Source organism: Anastrepha ludens, chromosome X (assembly GCF_028408465.1).
Source record: "Anastrepha ludens isolate Willacy chromosome X, idAnaLude1.1, whole genome shotgun sequence".
Lineage (NCBI taxonomy): Eukaryota > Metazoa > Arthropoda > Insecta > Diptera > Tephritidae > Anastrepha > Anastrepha ludens.
In genome coordinates this window covers 31,447,602-31,456,463 of record NC_071503.1, presented here as the reverse complement: position 1 = coordinate 31,456,463, position 8,862 = coordinate 31,447,602, and the positions used below count along the sequence as shown (strand labels likewise).

The 8,862-nt window shown below is 36.3% G+C and overlaps 1 pseudogene; it reads left to right on the top strand.

Moving 5' to 3' along the window:
• Window positions 1-4,318: 4,318 nt before the first annotated feature.
• Window positions 4,319-8,513, top strand: LOC128869890 (NADH-ubiquinone oxidoreductase chain 5-like; annotated as a pseudogene).
• The last annotated feature ends 349 nt before the right edge of the window (window positions 8,514-8,862 follow it).

The following is an 8,862-nucleotide window of genomic DNA, read 5'->3' as shown; positions in this document are numbered from 1 at the left end:
CAAAAAATTTTCTGGGCCTACCGTTAGATGAGCTAGATGAAGATGATCGGTGATCTATATAACATTGATAGGGAAACGTATACTGCTACAACAACAACAACCTCAATATGAATGCGCAGCTTCTTCAAGTTGAACGTGAAACGTCGCTGTAACTTATATACATAAGTAAATAGAATGAGGAATACAGTAACATAAAAAAAAAAACGGGATAGTTAGCAAACAGTATATAAAGAGAAAGGTAAAAAAAGAAAAAGAAAAGACATGTTATTTATGTATATAAAAGGCGCTTTAAGGCACCTGCAGTTTCCTGGCGTCTTCGAATGGCAGATGGTTTTTTATTAGAGGATTTTTCTTGGCAGAAATAATCTCAGAGGTTTGCCGTTGCCAGCCTAGCGACTATCGCTATTAGAAAAACCTTTTCTATCATTTGGTGTTTCATTGAGATTCGTACCAACGTACTCCGAATTCCGACTGGTAGGCACGCACCAATCCATTCGGCTACGGCGGCGGCCATTCAATTACCTTACCTACCAATTTAAACAATAAATCTTTCTTCCGGTATGTCACTACTGACGAATGTTATAAAAAATTAACGTTTTGACATCGCTTTCTCTTCGTATCTAGTTATCTATGGCGTGACTACCATTCGGAAGTGCACAAATTCGAAACCCCAGGCATGAAACACCAATTGATTAAATGTTTTGTGAATGCTTCTGTATTTGAAAAACTCCTCCTAAAAACAATCTAGTCTCCCACTATTACTTATTGCGAGCGGTTCATTTTCTCGTTTTCTGTATTTTCTAACTTTTCCTCATCTGAAGAACCCAAGTGGGGGTTTTTAGACCATATTTTTCTTGATTTATTTATTTTATTTACATGTAGTGCCAATACTTAATTAATCTGACAGCTTTAGTTAAGTGCAAATACCATGGCCCCCGGGCCATTGCTATTTAGCCGTAATCGATTTGCATTTCTTGCCGATAGTACAACAATAAAAAAAAGAAGAGTGTAGAATAAAAACAAACATAAATTCTAAAAACTTGTCATTACTCTTCCCGAGCTTCCCTTTAGCAATAAGCCGAATCTTTATATTTTTTCATATTTTCATATTTTAGGAATCTGTCAAATCTCATTCTAACTACTCTTGTTTTGCGGTTCATAGATCCTTACGCGCTGTGAGCAATCAATTCCAAAGAGTTTCAAAACTCCGCGATGGTAAAATTTCATTATTAGTGAACAACAAAGCATTGCTAAAATATTTCTCTTCTTAAAAGTACTTCCCGAAGCAAAATATCAGAAAATCTTAACTAAAGCAAATCAAACAGTATATATTCCACTATTAATCAATCTACCACATGAAGAAATTCGTAGTGAACTTAGCACCGAAGGAATAGTCGCTGTGTTCAAACTCCAAAGAAAAGGTGGCAACAAAAAAAATTGTTTCCAACTGGCCTTATGTTGTTAACATTCGACCTTTTTTTCATATCCCCGAAAAGGTGGACAGTGCTTGGCGAAACATTGATGTTAAGTATTATAAACCAAACCTTATGCGTTGGCGCGTACACCCTTTTTGGGTGTTTGGCCGACCTCCTCCTCCTATTTGTGGTGTGCGTCTTGATGTTGCTCCTACAGTTTACAGTTTCAAGCCGACTCCGGACGGCAGATATTTTTATGAGGAGCTTTTTCATGGCAGAAATACACTCGGAGATTTGCCATTGCCTGCCGAGGGGCGACCGCTATTAGAAAAATGTTTTTATTAATTTGGTTTCACCGAGATTCGAACCAACGTTAATTGCTCAGACATTTAGCCAAATTCTGCAAAAACTCGCCAGCATGTGTAAATTGTAACTTGCCCAAAAAATTTAAGCGCATGTTTGGCGCAAACTGATCCACTGATCACCCTGCCTCCTCTATCAAGAAGTTCACGCAAGCAAAATAAATTAAAAAAAATGATTGTAGCTTAGTACACATAACAGAAGTGAAACTTTCAAGGCAGGCAAAGAAAGAGGGAGAGACCCGAGAGAGAATGAGAGAGAGAGCGAGAGAAAGAATATATATCTTAATAAATTCACAACATTTGCAGAGAATACAAATAGACAAAGTTTACAAAAATAAAATAATGGTTTAAGATAAATCAACACTTATATTATGTTGCATTTCAATTCATAGCTTATGTATTCGACGACAAATTACATATGTATGTATGTTCATTTGTATATGAAAAACAGTAATGCACAAGCGCAAGAACATCATCTTCCTTTCATATGCATGTATGTCCAAATAACCTTGATTTATTTATTCACATGTCATAGCACATCACATCCCTACGGGAAATCAAATACACATACGCACTAGTGAACGAGTTTCTTCCTAACAAGTGCAAAAACAATTCTGCGCTATGTATGTATATACCTATACCCACTTTAAGTCCTAGCATGCATACATACACAAATACCTACTTGCCTTCTAAATTTCCTATAAAATAATTGTATTCATATGTAACTACATCCATGCACGTTACAACATACATGCATATGTATATGCCCGAGCACAACGCTCCCTTCTTGCTTCCGTGTACTTTTGTCTTCCACCAGTCGATATTCTTAATATTGCACTTACAAAAACAAAACACCTTGATTGACGCAAAAGCAGCAGCAAGCGTAACGCGAAGGCCGCTTTGGCCCCACGCATTCCAAAATGTTCTAGAACACAACAAAACCGCATCGCATTCACTTCATGCCTCAATATGCGCTTGTCGTCCAAGCCCAAAATCTAAGCCTAGCGACTACAAAAACAAAATACATTCGTAGACGGAGTCACAGCGGCCATGATTCTTTTAGCCGTGACAGCGCTGAACAATTTAGAATATTATATGGATACGTTTTATCGTTTTTCTCTCGGAACGAAAATGCCCAAAACGTTGCATGGCCTTGAAATTTTATTCTCCATTCTCGCTCGTCCATCGACGCCTAAGAAGTTTCACTGCAAAAATAGAGATAACTTAAGAGTATTCTAATCCAAATAACGATATTGAATCATTAGGTAAGTAATAAGATAGAGTCACAATCCATAAATTTTTGGCATACGGGCATATGGATGCCGTCGGTCGAGTGATAAGAGGAGGAAGACAAATTCTTAGGGTTATTCAATAGGTGCGCTTCAACTTTTTTCCGATAGGGAGGGTGAACGACGCAATATTTGTCATTTGTAAACTTCATTAGTATACATTTCATCATGGAACGCTACACACTTGAGCAACGATTGCAAATCGTGCAAATTTTTTATGAAAATAATCGTTCTGTTGCTGCTACTTTAAGAGCATTACGGCCATTTTACGGTCCATTTAACAAGCCGTCCCGTTTTGGGGTTATGTGAAGTCATTGGTCTACAGTAACAAGCCGGCGACGATTTGTGAGCTCAGAGCCAATATTGAACGCGAAATTGCTGGAATTTCGGCCGATTTATGCAAAAGAGTGGTCGAAAATTGGGTTCAACGATTGGACTTCGTAAAACGTGCACGCGGTGGTCATGCAAAAGAAATCGAATTTCATACTTAAATATATATGTTCAAACTCGATAATAAAAAAAAAAAATAGTTAAAAAAGTCAAACCGTTTGTGTTTTATTCAAAAAAGTTGAAAAGTTGAAGCGCTCATACTGAAAAACCCTATACAAGCATTTACATGTATGCACAAATGCAAGTGTAGGCATAAATCTATTCTTCTGCATATTTGATGCTTGGACAATATTTTTATTTGCCTCTTGTTTGTAGCATTCTTATATAAACAACAATATTCTTATTTAATTAACAATATTTTATGGTTATTTTATTTAAATAGTTATGTTAAATAAAAGTATATACATCTACATACATACCAGGTGTGTTCAAAAAATAAAGTGAAGGTTTTAACTTTCGCGGGCTACCTTAACCTTCTATTTGCATTGATCGATGAGATCACCAACAGCGGCAGAGCAGTTCTGCAGAAGAGGGGGCCGTAAACTGTCCAAGATTGTGCTAGACAAGCACTTAGTTGGAGCACAGAGCACTCGAAATGTGCTACAGAGACTTGGGTGTTCTCCTCCGAGAGGAAGACATCGACATCGGATTCCTACAGGAACCATGAATAAAAGACAATAAAATCAAAGGGTTCCAAGACACAACAATGTTAACCTATACTACACTAAATCACACGGTAAGTCAAGATCATGTATAGCCACTAAAAAACATTTGAAGGCTTTTCTGGAACTTTAGTACTACGTATTTGACAGTTGTGAGGGTGGAGTTGCAGAAATCGTCACTATATCTTGCGTCAGTATACATGCCAAGTGACGAACCGGCGCCGCCAGACTTGGCTAGGTTGGTATCATCACTTGACAACACAGACAGACTGTTGATGGGCTGCGACGCAAACACTAGGAACGAGCTTTGGTACAATTCAGAGACGAATGATAGAGGTGAGTCACTGCGGGATTTTATGTTAAACACCAACCTTAACATATGTAACGTAGCGAACACTCCAACCTTCAATTTTCCGAGCTCGGAAAACTTCCCAGGTTGGGAAGAAGTCTTAGTCTGTACGCAAACAACAGCTCTCATATAGTTAAAAAATTGGAGGGAATCCGACAAGAAATCCTTTTTGGACCATAGTTGGATTCTCTTCGATAGCAATCTCGAGCTTGAGAAACCGACCCCTTATTGAAATCCAAGTAAAACACACTGGCATACATTCAATAAAGTAGCCAGGTCTAAACTTCAACACATAAATAAGACCATAACGTCAAATAAAGATTTGGATGAAAAAGTAAGCGCTTTCAAAGTTTCGTTGACGAAAGGGCTTGAAGCTTTATGTCCCGCCACATATGGAAAAACAATTTATACTACCTGGTGGAGTGAAGATTTAAGGCAACTTAAAAAAATTACAAGAGAAATCTTCAACATCTGCTACAAACACTAGTACTTCAAACCCTACAAAGATTGTCTTAGGGAATACAAGAAAGCAATCAGAGAAGCTCAGACAGACGCCTGGAGAGATTTTTGTAGTTCCATTGAATCAACCAAAGATACGGCAGACTAGGTAAGCTTTTATCCAAAGAACACTCCCGTCCTTCTTTCTTGAGAAAGGATAACACAATACTCATTTCCCAGGTAACACAGAATATACTGAGAATAATAGTAACGGTTTTCAAACGTCCAACTTGTCATCCAATACAATCAACCACGTCAATCCCAAGATAGAATTCTATGGGCGATGAAAAAATTTAGACCATGCAAAGCAGCCGGCCCAGTTGCTTTGGAATACTCGGGAAACGACGATTCTGTGGTTGGATGTCTTTTTCAAATAAAGTCTCATGCTAGGGCTCATTTCAAAAAGCTGGAGGAGGGTTAAGGTGATTCTTATCCTCAAAGCTGGTAGACGCGGTCATGATACAGCGAAATATTTCAGACCCATCAGTTTATCCTCCTTTATTATTAAAACTCTCGAGCGATTGTTGGATGTATATCTCAGAGAAAAGATTAGAAACACAACAATTTCATCACCCTACATGCCTACCTCAAAGGAAAATCGACAGAGACAGCTCTTCATGAGGTTATACGTAAGTACAATTGAGAGGAGCATATAATAAAAACAATACTCACTAGTCGCTTGTCTCGACATTATTAGTTGTCAACCGAAAGGAAATAAATGCAGTGGCGTATGCGGATGATAGGACTATGAATAAGTTCGTGCGGTTTTTTTCGAAATTTGAAACTTTATTGACGTAAAATGGTTACAAATTTAATATTCAAAATATTGTCCATCGCTTACTACTACTTTTTCCCATCTTTCTGGCAATTCACGGATTCCCTTTGTGAAAAATTCGGTCGGTTTTGCCGCAATCCACGAATCGATCCATTTTTTGACTTCATCGTAATTACGGAAGTGCTGGTCAGCCAGGCCATGTTGCATCGATCGGAAGAGATAGTAATCGGATGGCGCAAGGTCTGGACTATACGGCGGGTGGGGTAGGACATCCCTTTTAGTACTTATGGTTTCAGGAATGCTTCCAACCATAAACAGTGAGATTATGGAAGAAGCTCTGGGATTACTCAGCAAATGATGAGCAAATCAAGGTGCGAAGTTCAGCTTCCCATTTTTCTTTTAAAACCGCCAACGGAACATTATGTTCGGGATCATCTTAGCTAATGTTGCTTCACTAACACGAAACCAAGCCGAATCCAAAAGATTTATAGCTGTTTTTAAGTTAATTTTTTTCAACGAGTCGAGCAAACCAGACTTTGTCGCTGCTATTGAAGCTAGAAGGCTGTCTCTGTAATGTAACTTAACCTTAAAAATCGGAGAAAACTTAAAAGGAATATTCACCTGTGGAGCAAATGACTCATGAAACCATTGCTCGAAAATAGCTGACGTCATCTAGACGGATTTCGAGTTCTTATAGTCGGTGGGACACTGAAAGTTTTTAAAGTAGCGTGGATTCTTCGCTTTCCAATTACCAAAAGCTTAAGCTTGTGGTATTCAGTGGCGTTTGAACAGCATAAAAACGTGATTTGCTAGTTCTCGGACTTTAGCCCTGGGGCTCTCTGCTCCAAACTTGACGCGTACGTTTTCTCTGGCAAAAGTCTCCAGAACAATCCCTACTCATCAGCAATATATAACTAATTGTTGCACAACTCCAATTCGGCCATTTTAGATTTAAGTTTTTCTTTAAACGGATCCACTAGCTGAGGTTGCGAAGACAGTTTTTCGTCTGATATTTTAAGAAGACGAGTACCATACCTCTTCTTGAATCCTTGAAGCCATCCATCACTAGCGAAGAAGTTTGCTTCATTTTCTTTAAATTTAGCATGCAGTGTTTTTGCCTTTTCTTTCAGCATTAGAGCACTTACTGGCCAGTTTTTTATCTTGCATTCGGATAAACCAACGATAAAGAGCTCTCTCTATTTTGGACAACTCTGAAGAATGCAGTGTTTTTCTATTTCCAGGTCCACAATACGTGTTGTTAACGCATTTTAAAATCACTTGCTTTTCCGCTTTAATGTTAAAAATTGTTGATTAAGCAACATTATATTTCTTTGCTAAAATCGTGACAGATGTGTTTTTTTTTTTTAAAGCCGAAAATTTTAGACTTTTGTTTTAATGGCTGAAATATTTTACTCCTTACATGCAATTACGAATAAAATGCATACTTTATAATTAGGGGATTCCCCAATTTCAGAATTACTTGAGATCAATGTAAACTACATTCAAATAATTGTAACGTTTATTGTTCATGTTAGAGAGCTTTTTGGGTTTGTTCACGTTTTGGAATAGTCAATGCACAAAAATGTCTGTTCACGTTTTGGGGTGTTCACGCATTAGAGCGTTCACGTTATCGAGCGTGCGCTGTATATTTTAAAATAAAAATAACACCGAATTCAATTTGACTCATACAACGAGGAAATTATCAAAAAAACCTCACTAACAGAGATAAATCTATTGATTTCGACATTAAAAAACAACGAATCCCCTGGATATGACCTCATCTCGGGAAAAATCTTAATGCATATGCCCGACAGAGCAATAATTTATCCCAGGAACGTTTTTAATGCTGCTATTAAGTTCAAATACTTCCCAAAGACATGGAAAATTGCCGAAAACATTGCGATCCCAAAGCCCAATAAAGACGCGACGTTTGCATCGTCATACCGACCAATAAGTCTGCTTACGACAATATCAAAAATATTTGAGAAGCCACTTTTTGTCGCATAGATCCCATTATAACAAAAATAAGTTTAATTCCCCAACATCAGCTCGGATTTAGGCGAAAACATTCGACAATCCAACAAGTGCACAGAGTCACTCTCAAAATTAATAAAGACTTCAACAATAAACAAGTATGCGTGGCTGTATATCTCGACGTAGATAAAGTCTTTGACAAAGTATGGTAATCTAATGCTAAAAAGTTACATCCAAGATAGATGTTATTTATGAGTTCTGGCATAATTCTCAAGACATTCGCTTAACAGCGGTTTTAGGGATTTACATACCTTTAACTTCCGGTTGTTTTAATGTTGGTATAGCTTTTTTAGCAGGATTTTATTCTAAGGATTTATTTCTGGAAATTGTTTCTTTTAGTTATATTAATTACTTCTTTTCTACTGGATTAACAGTGTGTTACTCTTTGCGTTTAGTTTATTATCATACTTACATATATAAATGGTGAATTGAATTGTGGTTCATTAAATATAATATATTAAGAGATGAAGGGTGAGTAATATTACGTGGTATAAGAGGTTTATTAGTTATGAGAATTATTGGTGGTAGAATACTTAGATGATTAATTTTCCCAACTCCTTATATTATTTGTTTACCATTTTAATTGAAGTTATTCACTTTATTTGTTTATATTATAGGAGGATTATTGGGTTACTTAATTTCTAATTTATCTTTGTTTTATTTTAATAAATCTTTAAAAACTTATTTAGTAAGTTATTTTTCTGGTTTTATATGGTTTATAACTTATATTTTCACTTAGGGAGCAATTAAATCTCGCTTAGTTTTGGGTAGAAGTACTTTGATCAAGGATGATCAGAATTTATAGGAGGATATAATTCATATAAGTTGCTTGAATATTCTCGATTAGTTTATTTTTTACATAATAGTAATTTAAGGATTTATCTTTTATTATTTGCTTTATGAATAACTTTCCTTTTTAGGTTTTTTTTTATTTTATTCAAGTAGCTCAAGTTATGGAGTATAACACTGAAGGTGTTAGGGTAATTATTCAATTAATTACGTAATACAATTTAGTCATTTATTAATTAAATATATAATTAATTTTATAAATTAAGTTATAAAATGAAATAACTTAATTTTCAAATTAA